Consider the following 17,162-nt stretch of genomic DNA (forward strand, 5'->3'; position numbering starts at 1 on the left):
GGGCTGTGAGAAGCTGTTAGCACGTGGCTGACGCTGTGGGTCAGCCAAACACATGCTTGAGGCATTGAGACAAGGGGATACAGGACGGGAAGGCCAGGCAGCACATTCACACAAAGCGGAAGGTACTTTATAAACATATATTCTATCGAAATACTGAGTTATATTTTATGGTCTAGTATTTTTGTTCTTGAATTATAAATGGCAGAGGAGGGCATTATAATCTTCTCAACGTTTGGTTTTTCTTACGGTGTTAATCTGATCCCAACTGCTGGGTTTGCTCATAGACGTTCATCTTTAAAGTCAAAGGCAGCTGAGTGGCTGTTTTACTAGAACAGTGATTCTTAAACATTTTGATCTCAGTGTCCCTAAGACATTCTTAGAAATCACTGAGGGCTTTTGTTTCCTCATTATACCCATCGATATTTACCATATTAGAAATTAAAACAGAAAAAGTTTAACTATTAATTCATCTAAGTAAAATAACAAACCCATGTTATAATTCCATAAATAATATTCTTTTTAATAAGATATAACATTTCAAAAGCAAAACATAGTGGAAAGAGCTCCAAATTTGCAGCTTAATAGATGACAGATTCCCAGACCTGCTTCTGCGTTCGGATGGTTGTGCTTCATGCGTCTCGTCGCGTCCCGTGGCCTCTGGAGAACTCCACTGCACACTAACGACAGAGGGGGGTGAACACACAGAAACGTTTCAGCATCCTGTTGTGAGAGTTGTGACTTCACAGACTTTCTGGGAAGGTCTCAGGTGGCCTTGGGGATCTGCACTCAAGAACTGCTATTCCAGGGCAGCGGCTCCGGCTTGGCCAGGGCCGGTCGACCTGATTTCGTTGCTGTGTCATTATTGTCGTTTACTGATTCTACGAGGGCCATTTTTTTCACACTCTGAATTTGGAGTATGTCTTATATTGACAGTGTCTTACCATAGCTGTTGGGACATAGTTGTCATTGCCTGTGCAGGTATGAACTTGGTCATAGTTATTCATTTTGGTGAGATTATGTGCATGTTGCTATTATGTGTTGAGTTTAATTGCTGTTTAAAAACTCTTCCATTCAGAACTTACAGTATAATGAGGTGTTGAAATGTAAGGTTCCTCTGTATGCAGAAAGGCATAGCCAGAGCAGTGGGGCATACATTTGATATTAGTGAAACGATCTTGGAAGAAAGAGTAAGTTTTCCTGCACATGAATACAAGTGAGCGCTTTCTGGTACATAAGAAGGGAATAAACCCACAAGTAGCTGTGGCTGTATTGTGTGTTGTTACTGAGAAACGTGTGAAATGATTGCCTATCACATGCTAAAACAATACACCTGAAGCCACAAGAAGTTGCCAAAATTCTTGGTACAGAAGTAAAATGCTGCGCAGCATTGAGAGAATGGTATGAACAACCTACGCATCACATAGGGGCATCATTAAGGTGGTGTCATACTTTAATTGGCAGTAGTTTTTCTTTCTCAGATGTCCATGAAATAATTCATGTCTCACCACTGACATCATCTTAGACTGAATGAAAAATCTGTAACAATATTCTTGACTGGTATCTTGGTTCCCTAAATCTGCTGTAACGAGGTGACAAAAACTACGTGGCTTAGAACAACAGAAAAATTTTCTCTCATAATCCTGGAGGCTAGAAGCCTAAAATTGAAGGTGTCCACAGGGTTGCGTGTCCCCTGACACTATGTCAGAGCTCCTCCTGGCCTCTGTCTCGTTTCTGGTGGTGGCCACCAGTCCTCGGAATTTCCTGGCTTGTGGTTGCATCATTCTGGTCTTTCCCTCTGTAATCACGTGTTCTTCTTGTGTGTTTTTATTCACACGGCATTTTCCTCTTATAAGGACACTGGTCATATTGAATTAAGGACCCACCCTCCTCCAGTGTGACCTTATTTTAACTAATTACATCTACAGTGGTCCTATTTCCAAATAAGGTCATGTTTTGAAGTTCTGAGGGTTAGGACACTTCAACATATCTTTCATGGTGGGGCCAGGGGAGCACAATTCAACCCACAAGTGGCACAGAACATATAAAGTCTTTGGCAGAGGAAATGTTATGTGTTCCCAAATCCTGTTTCATATTCTCCCTTCCGGGCACAGAACAGTTTGTATTTTCTAGTCCTCTTTCAGTAACGCAAGACCATGTGATTAATTATGAACAATGAAACTTGGTTTCTGGGCTGAGGAAGCAAAAAGCCGCCGTGTGACTGTTCCGTCTCTTGATTTTTTTTTGGGTGGTGAGTGTAAGAGCAGGGTGGTGAGACCACAGCAGCCTGGGTCTGTGAGTCACCGTGTGGAGGCTCAGACAAGTGTGGGGAGTTGTCTGAGACACAGCGCTATGCACAGCAGCGAGGAGTGCGTGTGTCTGTGTTAAAACGCAGAAGTTTTGTAGTAGATTGTCGCAGCAGCGTGATCTAACCTTTGCGGATCAACACGAGAGGGTGAAGCTGACAGACACTGAGTTTTCAGTTCACTTCCGGTAAATACATCTGACATTTTTCCTAAGGATGGACACTCAACTTTCAAATATTAATTATTAATATAACACACCATAGCAATAGAATAGAGGGCAAAACCACATGATCATTTCAGCAGATGTGGAGAAAGAATTAGAAAATGTCCAACACCCTTTTATGATAAAAACACTCAACAAGCTTGGAGAAGTAAACCTCTCCAATCTAATAAAGTGCATCTGTAAAGAACTCATAATAAATTTAAAATATGACTCAACCTGAGGTCCTAGAAGGCAAGTCATTCCTTTTTGCTCTTTCTGTTTTATTTCCATGGCCCAGAATAGTGACAGACTCACACAAGCTGCCCTCAGAAGAGCGACATCTTTATCTTCAAGATAAAATTAATACATGCTTACTTGTACTAGTCCGGGTAGGCATCATCATTCTTCATTTAAGAAAAAACTCCCCAAATTGTAAAGGTTTGTAATAATGAGTTTATTTTTACTTTTATGACATGGCCTGTGCGGCTTGGCTGGGCCTCCACTCCCTGCAGCTTCTCCCTTCAGGATCTTGGCTGATGGAGCAGCCGCTGTCTCCGGTGACGTCGCTGGGCTTCTCGGCAGAAGGAAAGTGCTCTGGCGAATATTGCACCAGCAATGCCATATTCCTTCCTGGAAGGGACACATGCCATTTTTGCTTATCGTGCATTAGACAGAACCAATCAGACGGTGCCACCAAACCACAAAGGGTCCTGGTGTGTGTGACTCTTTCACGGGTTCCCAAGACAGGCAACTTCAACAACGTGATGAAGAGACTCATGGGTTACCTCACTGGAAAGATGCAAGTAGCAGCAAAGAGTGCCATTCAGAAATACCCCAGGGATAGCCACTGTGTTTAAGTTGGTGTACATTTTCTACTCTTAGAGAAATACGCACATGCACACACACACACTTTGATTTTAAAGTATCCCCACTCTCTAAAGAGAAATGCCACTCTATAGTCTGCTTCCCCTGCCCTAAGCCGTGTAGCACGGCCATGCTTCTCCATGTCCAGGCAGGTGAGTCTACCTCACACCTTCCAACTGATGCTCACTACTCCACTTTACGGATGAGCGGTGGTGTGTTTAACTAACTCCCTACAGATGAACATTTAGGTTCTTTCCAAGTCAATACTCTTTTTAAACAAACAGTGTATTTATTTATTTTTAGAGAGAGGGGAAGGGACTGAGAAAGAGAGGGAGAGAAACAGGATGAGCAAGAGAAACATTGATTGGTCGCCTCTCCCACGCCCCCAGTGGGAGGATGGGGCATTGGGCTGCACCCCAGGCATGTGGCCTGACCTGAACTGAACCTTCAACTTTTCAGCTCGCGGGAGGACGCCCAACCCGCTGAGCTGCACCAGTAAGGGTGCAATCAGTACTTTCGAGTGCACATTTCAGTCAGCCATAAATGTTTCTGACTGACGAAATAAAAATGACAAAAAAATGACTGAATGAGGATAATCAATCGCCAGTGATCTGAGATTCCAAACATGTGGTTAGGAAAGAAAAAATACTATTCAAACCCTTTTCTCACGGTTCAGCATATTATAGAATGGCAATAAAGGCAATGGAATTCTTAATTTTATCTTAATGTAGCAGGTCATTCACATTAGTATTTCTAGAGCTCCTTTAGACTCCCATATTTTTTTGATATGAGATTTAACATCCCCTCTCCCAGACTGTGGAAAAAAGGCACATTGTAATATTATTGCCGTATCTGAAAAGTCTGAGGTTCCTGAGAAATGAACACGATGGTAATGTTACTCCTCCTTTATTTTTATCTTCAGTTCCAATTCCTTACCATATATAGATGAGAGTGACTAGTTATTTAAGTGAGAAATCTGATTCTAAAGATAGGCTTTTAGCAGCTTAAACCAATCAGGACTACATCAGCTTGAACAGCATGTGACTCCGACTATGAAGGTGTTCATTGTCCCAGGAGGAGGCTGGCTTCGGCAGCTCTCAGTGTTGATGGGTGAAGCCGTATGCAGTTGGTTGGCGGGGGGCGGGGGGCAGTGAGGGGAGGTTACTGCAGAAGATAAATGAGTTCCTCAACATATGAACTTACTCCCCAGGCTACTCAACTTGGCTTAGCTCTGCAGACAGTTGCTTGCTGGGTTCTCACTGTGAGAGAGCCAGCACCGTGCCTGGAGCCCTGCAGGAAAAATGAACCCCATGGAACCAGCCAATATACTGGGGAGGGCTTGGTAGTTTTAGTAAATTCTAAATCAGGGGAAACACAGTGGACGGGGGAATGTTAAACACAGACTGGTGCCTATTGTACCTGCTTACCTGCATGAGCTTTGTAAAGACTCGCCACAAAGGCAACTAAAGTAAAAAAAAGAAAATCTCCTTCAGGCTGCTCTCTTCTCTGTTCAACTCAAAGTGTATATGGTATGATAGCATATTTTAAAAATATGTTCTATTTCAGCAATTTTATTTACATTTTCATATTTATTTTCTTAGCTTCTTTCTGTTTGTGTGTGTGCATGTGTGTGTGTGTGAGAGAGAGAGAGACAGAGAGACAGACAGAGAGAGACAGAGAGACAGACAGAGAAAGACACAGAGAGAGCAAGTACACTCTGGTGTTCCTTCTTCTTTTTAATGATTTGTTTGCTTTTCAGAGTCCTCTTTTTTTAAAAAAAAGATTTAATTTATTTAATTTTAGAGAGGGGGAAGGGAGGGAGAAAGAGAGGGAGAGAAACATCAACGTGTGGTCGCCTTTAGCGTGTCCACCACTGGGGACCTGGACTGCAACCCTGGCATGTGCCCTGACTGGGAATTGAACCAGCAACCTTTTGATTCCCAGGCCAGCACTCAATCCACTGAGCCACACCAGCCAGGGCTGGTGTTACTTCTTAACTTCTTATAAGGCTACTAATCCAATCATGAAGGCCCCAACTTCTTGTCTTCATCTAACCCTAATTACCTCCCACAGGTCTCATCTCCAAATGTCACCCCCTTAGGGAGTAGGATGTCAACATGTGGATGTGGGAGGGATACAAACATTCAGTCCATATAAAGGGGTGTTAAATTCTTTGCTTGCTATTCATCCCCCAAGAGATTCCTAGAAAATGGGAGTTTAAAAAATTTCTATTTGGATAGTGTCAACCTAAAAACTTTAAAAATGCACATGCAGACGTCATTGTCCTCTTCATCTTGCACTGGGCAGAGCTTCCCTACTTTTATTCCCACTCTCATCCTTCACGTCAAAACCCTGCAGATTTTTTTAATGACGGATTCAGATGAAGATTAAAGGAAGAGGCAATAAAAATAGTAAAAAGCTCATTTGAGATGTTGATCCCAGGGAGCCAACCCCTAGATAAGCTCCTGTTTGCCAATTTCTCTGTTACCTCTACTATCCAAATCTTTAATTTGACTTCATTTTGCTATCTACCAGAAGTCCCACAACTGAAGTACCACTTTGGCTAACAAGGACTAGCTTTCCAAATACAAATATTTGTGTGTGTGTGTGTGTGAGTGAATGTGTGCATTTAGGAGGAGAATGCCATGTTAACAAACTACTAATTATACCTGACAGTCAGGGATATTGGTTAATCCAAGTTCTTTTCTTGCTGGCAGGTGAGACCACAGAAGTTGTTTGAAGGGGGAAGAGATGGAGCGTGGAGTAGAGGATGTGGGAAGAGGTCAGAATGTGGCACCAATGTATTCATACCAGTACCGTTCAGCACCTTGAGAAGTGCTTGTTCCATAATGAACACTAAATATCTGTTGGATGAGTGAAGTGAAAAGTCCCATTGAAGGTCTTTGTAGACTAGGATACTAGAAGTCTGGAGTCTTGTGAAAGGAAACCAACACAACATAACAACGTCCTCTCACCTTTGCCAACATTTCCTGAGTGTGACTCCTTGTTTTTCTTCCTTTTCTTCTTTGTCAGTCCTCGGTGGCCTAGATCCAGGAGGCTGTCTAATCTGTTGCTATCACTGTAGATAAACTGTTCACTCCCTGTAATTTGCACTTGAAAATGAACAAGGGAAGTCTCTTGAAGGAAAAGGGTGCAATGTCAGGAATACAGGGAAGGCAATTACTGATTGATGTCTGAAATCTTACATAGAGCTTCATTCCTTAGCTTAAGGTTTCATCCTATTTGGTAATGTAGCCGAAGAGCACTAGACACTGGGGTGTAGCATTTGCTTCACTCCAAATAGCTGAGTGGTGTGGCTCCAACCACCTCGTACACCTTGCTTTTCTCAGAATACTCCCTTAGTCCCTCTTGAATCTAGCAACAGTGTTTACTCTACAAAACAGACATTCAGAACCTAGTATTATTTTTATGTAGACAGGTTTCAAGTGATGTCATTCCAGACTAGATTTACCACGAACATTAGTTATCTTGTTATATTACTTAATTTGGAAGTAAGAGAGTCAAGGCAGAAATGAGTAGCCTGTTTATTTTGTGTTTCATTCTTTAAGTTTAATGAACCATTAAATTAGAATAATTATGCATGGAAAGGAAGTTAAGATGAAGGAGGAACTAACAATTTTGACCAAATAAGGAGTTACATGTGCCCTCACTCAAGAGAGAGAAGCAGAATTTGGGGAGCAGCCCATTCTTACACGTGATGTTGCCACATTCTGATTCTGTGACAGAGGAAGTAAATCAACCCCTCAGGGTGTCAGTGTGCCTGTCTGTCAAATGATGGCTGTGACCTGGATGATCTCTAAAGTCATGTTTTCTTTCCTCTAACTTATTTATTCAGAACCAGTTACTGAGGGCATTCCGTGGGCCATGCATTTTTCTAAGCACTGGGGATATGGCCTTCAGTAAAACAGACAAAAATGCTTGCTGTTTTAGAGCTAACTTTGTAGATGGAGAAGGATACACAAGAATCAAAGACATGATAAAGATACAAACACATGCATATACAAGGGTGGGCAAAAGTAGGTTTACAGTTGTAAGTGAAACACAGGTTACTCTTTTATTATTATTATTTACTAATTATTGTGTTACTTTCCATACAAACAACTGTAAACCTATATTTCAGAGGGCGTATCAGCATGATGCTTTTGAGGTTCATCCATGATGCTTTGTGTAACAGTATTTTGTGCCTTTTTATTGTTGGTTAATATTTTGTGTATAGATTTATATGGATTTTAAATAGGGATCTTGCATAAATTAGACGCTTCTCCCACCCCCAAAGTACGGGTCTGATCTTGCTACTGAAAGGGAAGTGTGCACTGAAGAATGAAACCATGTGCCTGGCAACCTCACTGCTGGATCATCCATCATATTTCTCCCACTTTAGGGACGCTTTTCACTAGTGTCAGTGAACATCTTTGTCCCTCTGAGTGTCAGTAGGAGGCCCCATGTGTGACAGTGCCTTGGCCTTGCCCTGCAGACACTTGGCTATCAATTCTAGAGTCCCAGTCTTAGGGGTGAGACCCACCTAGCCTTTCGTATCATTGACAACATAGTGTCTTCACCATCCATCGGTCAGCCAGTTCTTTGCCCAGCCTGTAAGTACTGCAGGATGGAGCAGCAGCCCCATGTCCTTGGCTGCAGGTATCAGGCATGTAGGTGGTAGTTTTTATACTAAACCAGGTGAAAAGATTCCACTGGAGCTGGTGAGGTTCCCAGGCTCCTCCTTTGGCTCTCTGCTCTTTTCTCGCCCTCCCACTTGTTGGTTTGAATGCCAGGCAGGCAGAACTGGGTATCCGAGGCTAGGGGAACTGCTCACTTTGGACTGGTCTTGGAGAAGCAGGTGATCTTCCTTTTGATCAATTGCTGAACACAGCCAGATTGGATAATCCAGGGAGGTGATTACGACATGAAGAAAGCATATCTTAGAGGTATGTTGGGAATGCCTAGCTCCAAGTGCACAGTTTTAATGACGTGATAAAAGAAAGTATTTTCCTAGAGAAACAAATTGCATTCTGATAGGTGAGTTGGCATGGTGTCCAGTTAGCTGATTTTTGGCCTCTTGCAGGCATTACTTTGCATCCCTGGGGCAGCAAAGAATGCCACTGCCAATGGCAGAGGCATGGGACTCGTTGGTGGCACTCTTTAACAAGTCTGCTTTGGCCGTTTGCTCAGACAGCCTTCCCGAGCACCAGGAGAAGCACAGCGGGGCAGCCGTGGAGCGTGTAATTGAAGGGTCAGTTTTACCTGGCTGCTCTTTCTTCCCCAGGACCCAAAGACTCCTTCTCCTCTTTTAACAATCCAGGCTTCCAACAGATGAATGCACTATGATATATTCATATAGTGGAATAATATGTGACAATCAAAATGAATAAAACAGAACAACTTATGTCAAAGTGGGTATATTTTTAAAGCTATGGAGTAGCCCTGGCCAGATGGCTCAGTTGGTTGGACCATTGTCCCACACACCAAAGGGCTGTGAGTTCAATTTCCATTCAGGGCACATGTCTAGGTTGTGGTTCATTTCCTGGTCAACTGATAGATGTTTCTCTCTCACATTGGTATTTCTCCCTCGCTCTCTCAAGTCAATCAAACATCCTTGGGTGGGGATTAAAAAAAAGTGTGAAGTAAAAAAGACCAAATTACCTATGTACAATATGATACCATTTATGTAACATTTACAAATATGCAAAATGATTCTGTGTGCTGTGTAGGGACATTTATATGTGTATAAAAGTATAAAGGCATGTTTTAGGGTGATACCCTCCAAGCTAAGAATGAGGGTTCCCTCTCTGGGGGATGGAGAGGCATACATTTGGGAGGGGCTCACAAGGACCTACAGCTATGCTTGTGGTATTTAAGTGTGTAACCAGGTGGCAGTCCCAAAGGTGTCCTATATTGCTATTCATACATTTTGTATATTCAAAAACATTTAAAGATAAATGCAAAATTATTACAATAGGGCTATTATTGATTTTTTATTTTCTAAATCATTACACTTCTAAAGGTTTATTTAATATTTATTCATTTTCACCAGTTGTCTAATTTTGGGTTTTGGCAAAGAAATGAAGTTTAGAAGGAATGTTCTTTGACTTCAAAACTTCCAAATGTCAATGAATTGTTTGTTCTTAAAAGGCAACTTTACCCGCTGAAAAAAATACATGATAGTACGTCAAACTAATTAATGATGTGGAATGCAGGACTTCACGTAAATGTCGCTGTGGCCCTTTCTCAGAGTTCTGTAGTTTACACGAACTGACGAAGTATTTATTGAGACTGCTCTGTCTGTTGCGCCATAGAAGCTGTCATGGTGGGGCAGGGGTGGAAAAAACGTTCACTTTACAAAAAGTGGAATATAAAATGAAAAGCAGAAAGAACCACAGGGAACTCTAGCCGGTTTCCAAAGAGGAAATGCGGCAAAATACAGTGGACAAGAACTCACTGGGAGCAGCTGTACCAGGACGAATGAGTGGGGTCTGCTGAGTCACCGCGGCATTGTCCCCGTCTGGAGTAGGGTGGCGAGGGCTGGATTTGGGTCAGGAGCTCCGTAGCTGAGCTCTAACCTCGGAAACTGTCAAGGCCATCTACCTCCTTCCCTGATTCCCAAGGTCCTGTTGCTCACACTCTGTGAGAAGAGTCCTTCCTCCCACAAACATCTACAAAAGCTACTCTGAATTGGGGGCCCCACTGGCCCAGTCCAGCGGGCGGGCAGTACTGACAACAGTGTGTTTTAGGATGCAGGGGGCACCCTCGGAGAATGGAGATGGAAAGGCAGAGGAAGAGAAATGATGCAATTTCCTTTCCAGCTAAGGAGAAGCATAGCAGAAATGAACGAGATCTGTGAGGAAATTTATATTAGGGGATAAACAAATGAGTTTTGTGCCCGCCTCTTTAAGTCTCTTCAATGCCATGTTCATTTCTCTTTTTTGATTACCAGGTAGTGCTGTCCTCAGTCTCTTGGGGCATACTTCTTTCCTGATCTGGCACAAACTACCCCTCAGGGCTTAAAGACAAGCGGATGACAGATGATAAGGTTTGCATCTCTCAATCAAGCTGCCTCACTCGCCCATCTAAAGACCTGTTTAAAAAACACATCCCGCAGGTCTCACCCTCCAATGCTCACATCTTATTTACTCCAACTTCCACTTTTGAAAAATCTGAAGAAATCCTCATGCAGGCTGTGACCAAAGAAGAAGGTAAGCTAAACATTTCCCATGCAAGGGACGGGTACCTCTTTATTTTAAATTCAGTTGCTGCTGCCTTGACCTTCCTGCCAAGTTAAGGATGCGTGTAGGTTAACACTGACAATGCAAACTGGTGTGGCCAGAGTGCTTTTTCTAAATGATGCTCTTCAGATAGTTCTTCTTTTCTTGGATGATAACGACTACTGTCTCTTTTGCTTTAAGCGGAAGGAAAGTGCTATAGCATATTTCCCTTTTCTGTTTTCCTGCTGAGCATCCACCACGCGTCCAGCCCTGGGCTGGGTCCTTTCTACCCAATGCCTTCCTCCACCAACGTAATGATTTTCTTTATTACACTCCCTTTTCTCTAGCTTACTTTATTGTAAGAAGACGGTATATAACACATAAAACATACAAAATATATGTTAGTCAATTGTTTATGTTATGCATAATGTTTCTGGTTAATGGTAGCATTAAGTTTTTTGGGGGGAAGGTCAAAAGTTATATACAAATTTTTGACTGTTCAGGATGTCGGAGCCCCTGGCCCCCGCATTGTTCAAGGGTCAACCGTACTTCCTAGTATTTACTCTTTGCAGGAGGATTTTGGTTGTTTCTCTTATCGTTACACGGAGGTAGCAACCTGTAGCGTTTGCTATCTTAGCTTGTGAACATTTAGACACAGTGAAGTTATAAGTTTGGGTCTCGGCAGAGATGACAGTGTTTCAATAAGACATGCAAATGTCACACCTCGCCCCTGCAGGCCCTTCTGTGGCAGGAAAATGGCTTCTCTGTGGTACAAAGGAGACTTTCTATCTGCCCCTGGGGAAACATGTGTAAAATAAGGCCCTATTTGCGGTTGTTTTGGGAGGGCAAAGGGGGATGCTATCTGATTGCGCTTGGTGATACATGTTAATCTATGGCTTACGCAACCTGACACTGACGTTCATTTAGCTCAGATTACAAGCGAAGTAATTCGCTCCTTAATGAAGTGTCCCCTGCGTGACATACTGACCGTGTGAGCTGGCAGTCATTGCTTTACAACCCGCTTCAGTTACGTTGTCTTTCGTCATTGAAAGTAGGCTGTCAGTTAATAAACTTAAAACAAGGCCCGCTGACCTGCCATTCCTCCAGAAGTACCTTATCGGTGCATCCAAGAAGCACATACGAAATCAACTACTGTTATCGAGGGAAAGAGTAAAACAAAGAAGTGCATGTATTCAGTGTTATTCAAATGAAGGGCTTTTCCATGCATTTATGCAAGGTCCCTTCAACTTTTTATTTTGAAGGTGTGAAACCTATAGAAAAGTAGAATATATTGTAGCATGAGTATCTGTATACCTTTCACCTAGACTCACCGATCATTAACATTTTCTCACGTTTGTGCCCCCTTCCTCCCTCTTTTTGTGTATATACATATGTGTGCTTGGATTATTTTAAAGTGAATTAGAGGCATCACGACACTTTACTCCCAAATACTTCAGCATGTGTTCTCTGAGAATTGGAACCTTCTCTCATATGACTAGGCTGCCATTATCATGCAGTAAGAAAATTAACAGTTTGATAATATAACCTAATAGGTAGTGCATATTCCAGGTTCCCCGACTGTCCCCAAAATGTGTTTTAAAGTTGCCTTTTTAAAATCCAGAATTCAATAAAAATGTACACTTTACATTTGGTTGTGAAGCTTTTATACAGATTGTTACGAGTAAAACGGAAGGGCCAGAGTTCGGCTCCACGGTGACCTGACAGGTTTAGCGACAAAGTGGTAATAAAGTTCGGTGTCATAAAGTTCTATTTCTCATAGATCCCACCTGTGAAATATATGTAACCCGCATTAGTGGTTATTTTTTCCTGAAGTTTTTCAGTCTGTTCCCATTTTACTATGTGTAAATAGGTGGGCATGTGGAAATATTATTACCTATAATTTTAAAAACTTCAAAATCATTGTAGGGTTAAACTCTAGATGTACAAGATTCATCCCAGCTCCCCTCTAAAAGGGAAAAGAATCTTGCACTTTCTTGCTTAAAGCAAAGTTTTTCAGAGATATGTTTAGAATGAATTATAAGTTTCAGATAATTGAGTTGTCTTTTAATTTAGACTTCTACTTATTCTCTTGAAAAGCAAAATGTGTGATAATTAAAACTGGAAAGAAACATTAATTTCAGAGACTCTCCGCTGGGGCAAATGATGGTTTTATTACTGCTGTGGGCATTCCGAGATCAAGTTTAAGAGCATGTGGCCAAATTCAGTGTTGCAAATGCACTTCCGCAATTACCCATGTCTAAGGTCTTGCTCAGTGGGGAGACGATCACGGGAGAGCTCGATTTGAAGGAAGCATTGAGAAGCATCTATCATGAATTACAGTTTGTGCGGATCTTAGGTACTTTGCCATATTTTCATTAGCAGGAGAAAACTGTTGTAGAAAATAGGAGAGGGGAACTGTCGACCTTTTATGTCTGCTTTGTAGAAGCCTGTGACTTTGTTTTTAAAAAAGCAAAACAATATTATCCTCTTCCATATTAAAACATAAAAATGTTCACAGTCAATGCAATATAGTTAAAAACAAAAGAAAACAAAAACCCTTGTCCATTGGTGATTATTACTGAATTTTAAAGTTAGCTACACGTTTTTCCCACATTATTTTTAAGAGTGAAAAAATACATTTCATCACATTTAGGGCATATTTTTCACCTTTTTAAAAAATTTTTCACCCTTTAATATCTGAAATAAGGCTGTATCTTAAAAGAAGTGTGATGAAAAATTGAAAAATGGCAGTATTTTTTCATTGCTTAGTGATATTACATAAAATAATTGTCCCTCATTAAGCTAAGTGAGATTAGTCAGACAAGAAGAAAAGACAAATACTGTATGATATCACCTATATGTTAAATCTGAACAAGTCAAAACTAAACAACAGTAAATTGGTGGTTGCCAGGGCATGGGTGGGGGGCCAGATACGACTGATGGTATTGGGGGGCACACGCTTGTAATGAGTGGTAACTAAGCCATAGAACTCTAACGCACAGTAATGACTATAGACAAAATATTGTACTATAATTATATATTAATAATATAATAAATATTGCTACAATGGCAATCATATTACAATATATAAATGTATCAAAGTAACATGCTATACACCATCAACTTATACACTGTTACATGTCAAATTTATTCAATAAAAAGTAATTGTGCTTCTTAGTGTTGACAGCTTCTTAGTTTCAATGAAATATAATACTCAACAATACAGTATTATGCTCTACCTACTATGACTAATCTATAACAAAAGGGACATAGTTTTTATGAGGGTTCTAGAACTATTTGTATCACTGAGAAATTAGATGTGTGGTCCCCAAAACCCTGTAACACAAAGGGTGGGATATTGTTTGATAAATCAACAAAATTAAACTAGATTTACTCAAAAATATCAGTGGCTGATTTATCAAGTGCCTTTTTGAGGAATATAATTTAATGGTTTTAATCTAGTCGGCTTCCGCATTTCCATTTCTGGTTTTGCTGGATTTATGAGAGAGTATCAACTTTCCATTCAGAGTGTCAACCAGTTCTACAATCAGAAATAATGCTCCCACAGTCCGGGGAGTGTGGGTGCCAGCCCGGTGTTTCCTCAGCCTGCGAGGGCTGTTTCTGTAGACAGGCCATGTCGCTACCGAGAGCAACCTTAGCCCTGGAAGCAACGAATCACAGATTATTCTGAGGACACGGAATTAGTATTCGTAGCACTTCTTTGTATTTAGAGTGTTAAAACGGACAGAATTCTCCTGTTGGAAAATAGGTGGTGGCTCAAGGAAAACAACGGTTTCAACATTGATAAGCGAGTCTGGGCACCCAGGACAACTTAGTGTGGTTGCAGAGAGCAGGTGGGGGTTGTCACGAGGTGCCCCTACCTGTTCGGGCCCACGGGGCCTCCCAGGTATATGCACAGGTTCCGGTAACTACATACACTTTTTATGTAGTTTAGCGTTATTCTGGCCTCTCAAATAAAAATTTTGTGTTTAAGATACAGCTTCGAAGTGCTGCCTTGCTGTCACTAACAGACGGACAAAATTCACATGCGGCCCAAGTTGCCTGGCTGAATCGGGCTGAAACCCTAGGATATTAATTCAGCATGAACAAAAATACCTTAATCATTTCATGAAAAACCAGACTCTTCCACCCGATTTCCTATAATGAATCCAAGATCCTTTTAGACAAACATTTGGTCTCAGATTCCTGGACACGAAGGACGGTATGTCAGGGGCCTCTCTTGGTAAGAAAATTTGAATTGTTATTTTTAAGTACCATTTCTTGAAGTGTCTACATACAAAAAATACATAAACTTATAGGCCTAGAGAATTTTCACACACTGGACATTGTGCACAACCCATCAGAACATTTCTAACAGGCTGGTAACCTTCTTCATGTCCCTTCATCCAACCACCCAAGTGGCCTTTGGTACCTTACTGATTTGAATTTCCATGAATAAGCTAAGCTTGCTCTACATTTTGCCCAGTGCCATTACTTAAATGGCCACAAACTTGTCTTTATTTTTAGTAACATGCCCTGTGCAGAGGGCACCGCCTCTTCACTCCTGCGTTTCTCAAAGCCATCTTCAAAGGGGTTGGTTGACGTGATGGGAAAGTGACACCCCCGGTTGTTTCACAGAAAAGTCTCAAGTGGTGTAGCTGTGCTTTCTTCACCTTACGTTTGCCGAGTAACTGCTACTTTATACTCTAGTTCCAAATGGGGCTTCTGGGAAGAAATAAAATAGGGTGTTTGGGGCATCTCCCAACAGAATTATAATAGAGACAGAAGGAATCGTCCTGAAGCAAGTGAACAGTCGTACGGAGATAAGATCTCAACTATGGCAGAAGGAAAACTGGGCTTTTCTGAGTCTAAGCAACAGAGTATTTAAAGGCATTAAATGCTGGCAAAATCTATAGCTAGGAGGAGATCTTGGGTAAGCAACCCTTTAAATGTACTAAGGTTATGTGGACCACTTTCTGTAGCCCTTAGTCTTATTGTCTACCTGAACTCCCAAATATGATCAATGCTAGGATAGAAGAATCACCCCAAGAACCAGTTTGGGTTCCCTTCTTTCTAATGGGACAGAAAGGTGGGAAGGTCATTGAGTCTCCGCTCTCCTTGTGAAAGGGTTGGCATGGAAGGAAGTGGACTGGAACCATCGACTCCTTTCCACAGGGCTGTCAATACAGACTTTAGAAAAATAATTCTAGAGATGTTAATATTTGACTCCGAGGCTTTGATTGTGTGCGGCATGGGGAGGGGCAGGGTCGAGCATGTCACTGAAGTCTGCGGTTGATGCATGCCCACCATTCTGGGAACTGTATCCCCTGCCTGTATGATTTAGCATGACAACCAGATTACATTTATACAATTAATTAATGTTTGCTTGACCACTTTTATCCAATTTCTTTCCATAGCACATAAAAGAGAACCTGACATAAATTTCTCTTTCAAAACAATTGACTTAGCAACTGCTGACCTTCTGTTCTGTCATTCTAAGGATTGATTGGATATTGTTGAATTGTTTCATTCTACAGTAATTAAACATAAAATTAATTATGCTAGTAACCCATTATTTCTCTGAACCAAGGACTGAGTCATTCATTTTCACTTGGTTACCCTGAGAATCAGCCATCAGATGTACAGGGGAAAAAAATCATATATCACAAACAGAAACTAAATATTTTAAGGCACATGTTAATGGCTAAAATATAATCTGAAAGCTTCTCATTTCCATATGCACAGCATATTGAATTTGTTTAATGTAATTTAGGCCATAAATCTTTTACCTTATGATATGGTCATTTAAATATTTTCTCAGGTGGCTAATCATTTGAAAAACATGTCAAAGAAGAATATATGTTGAGAAAGAGAGACGGATGGAGAAAGCCATGAGCATCAGTGAAGTCATCATGAACCTCTAGTTCTTGATTTGGTTTGCTGCTCAACCAAAATGAAATTCAGTTCGCAAGTCATCTTCTTTGTAAGTTTTGTGTAGAAAATGCTTAAAATTGCCCCGGTGTGATGAGCACTGACTCTGGTCCTGAGAAGGCGGGACACAAGTCTGACGGGACTGAATTACCAAAATGTATGTGCTGACGGAAACCAAAATAGGTTTCGCAGTTTTCACCAGTGCAGGTTGTATTAATTTAATTAACATGATTGAGGATGCTATCACCAGGTGAGGTGGCAGATGCCTGGCCTTGACCTATATCACTCACCTGTAGGCTGTACGATGACACACCTGACAAATGGGTGTGCAGCGTCGTGTAGTTCCTGTTTGGGGTCGGCCTTTTGTCGGGTTTCCCTGTGGCTTTGGGGTGTATTCTGAACTTCACCAGAGGGAATTCTTGTGCTCTTCAAAATCCACAACTATGATCAGTGTTTTAAATGTTGAGCATATTCTTGTATGTAGGTTGTACTTGTATGTAGTTTGTACTTGTATGTAGGTTGTACTTGCATGTAGTTTGTACTTGTATGTAGGTTGTACTTGCATGTAGTTTGTAATTGTATGTAGGTTGTACTTGTATGTAGGTTGTACTTGTATGTAAGTTACAAATATGTAAATTGCAC

The 17,162-nt window shown here is 41.3% G+C and overlaps 1 long non-coding RNA gene across 1 annotated transcript; it reads left to right on the plus strand.

Moving 5' to 3' along the window:
• The first annotated feature begins 8,187 nt into the window (after window positions 1-8,187).
• LOC112297866 (uncharacterized) lies at window positions 8,188-16,948 on the plus strand. Its single transcript, XR_002974094.3, has 3 exons — window positions 8,188-8,315; window positions 10,322-10,580; window positions 16,411-16,948. It is a non-coding gene; the product is annotated as an uncharacterized lncRNA (long non-coding RNA).
• The last annotated feature ends 214 nt before the right edge of the window (window positions 16,949-17,162 follow it).

This window comes from Desmodus rotundus, chromosome 5, assembly GCF_022682495.2.
Source record: "Desmodus rotundus isolate HL8 chromosome 5, HLdesRot8A.1, whole genome shotgun sequence".
Taxonomy (NCBI): domain Eukaryota; kingdom Metazoa; phylum Chordata; class Mammalia; order Chiroptera; family Phyllostomidae; genus Desmodus; species Desmodus rotundus.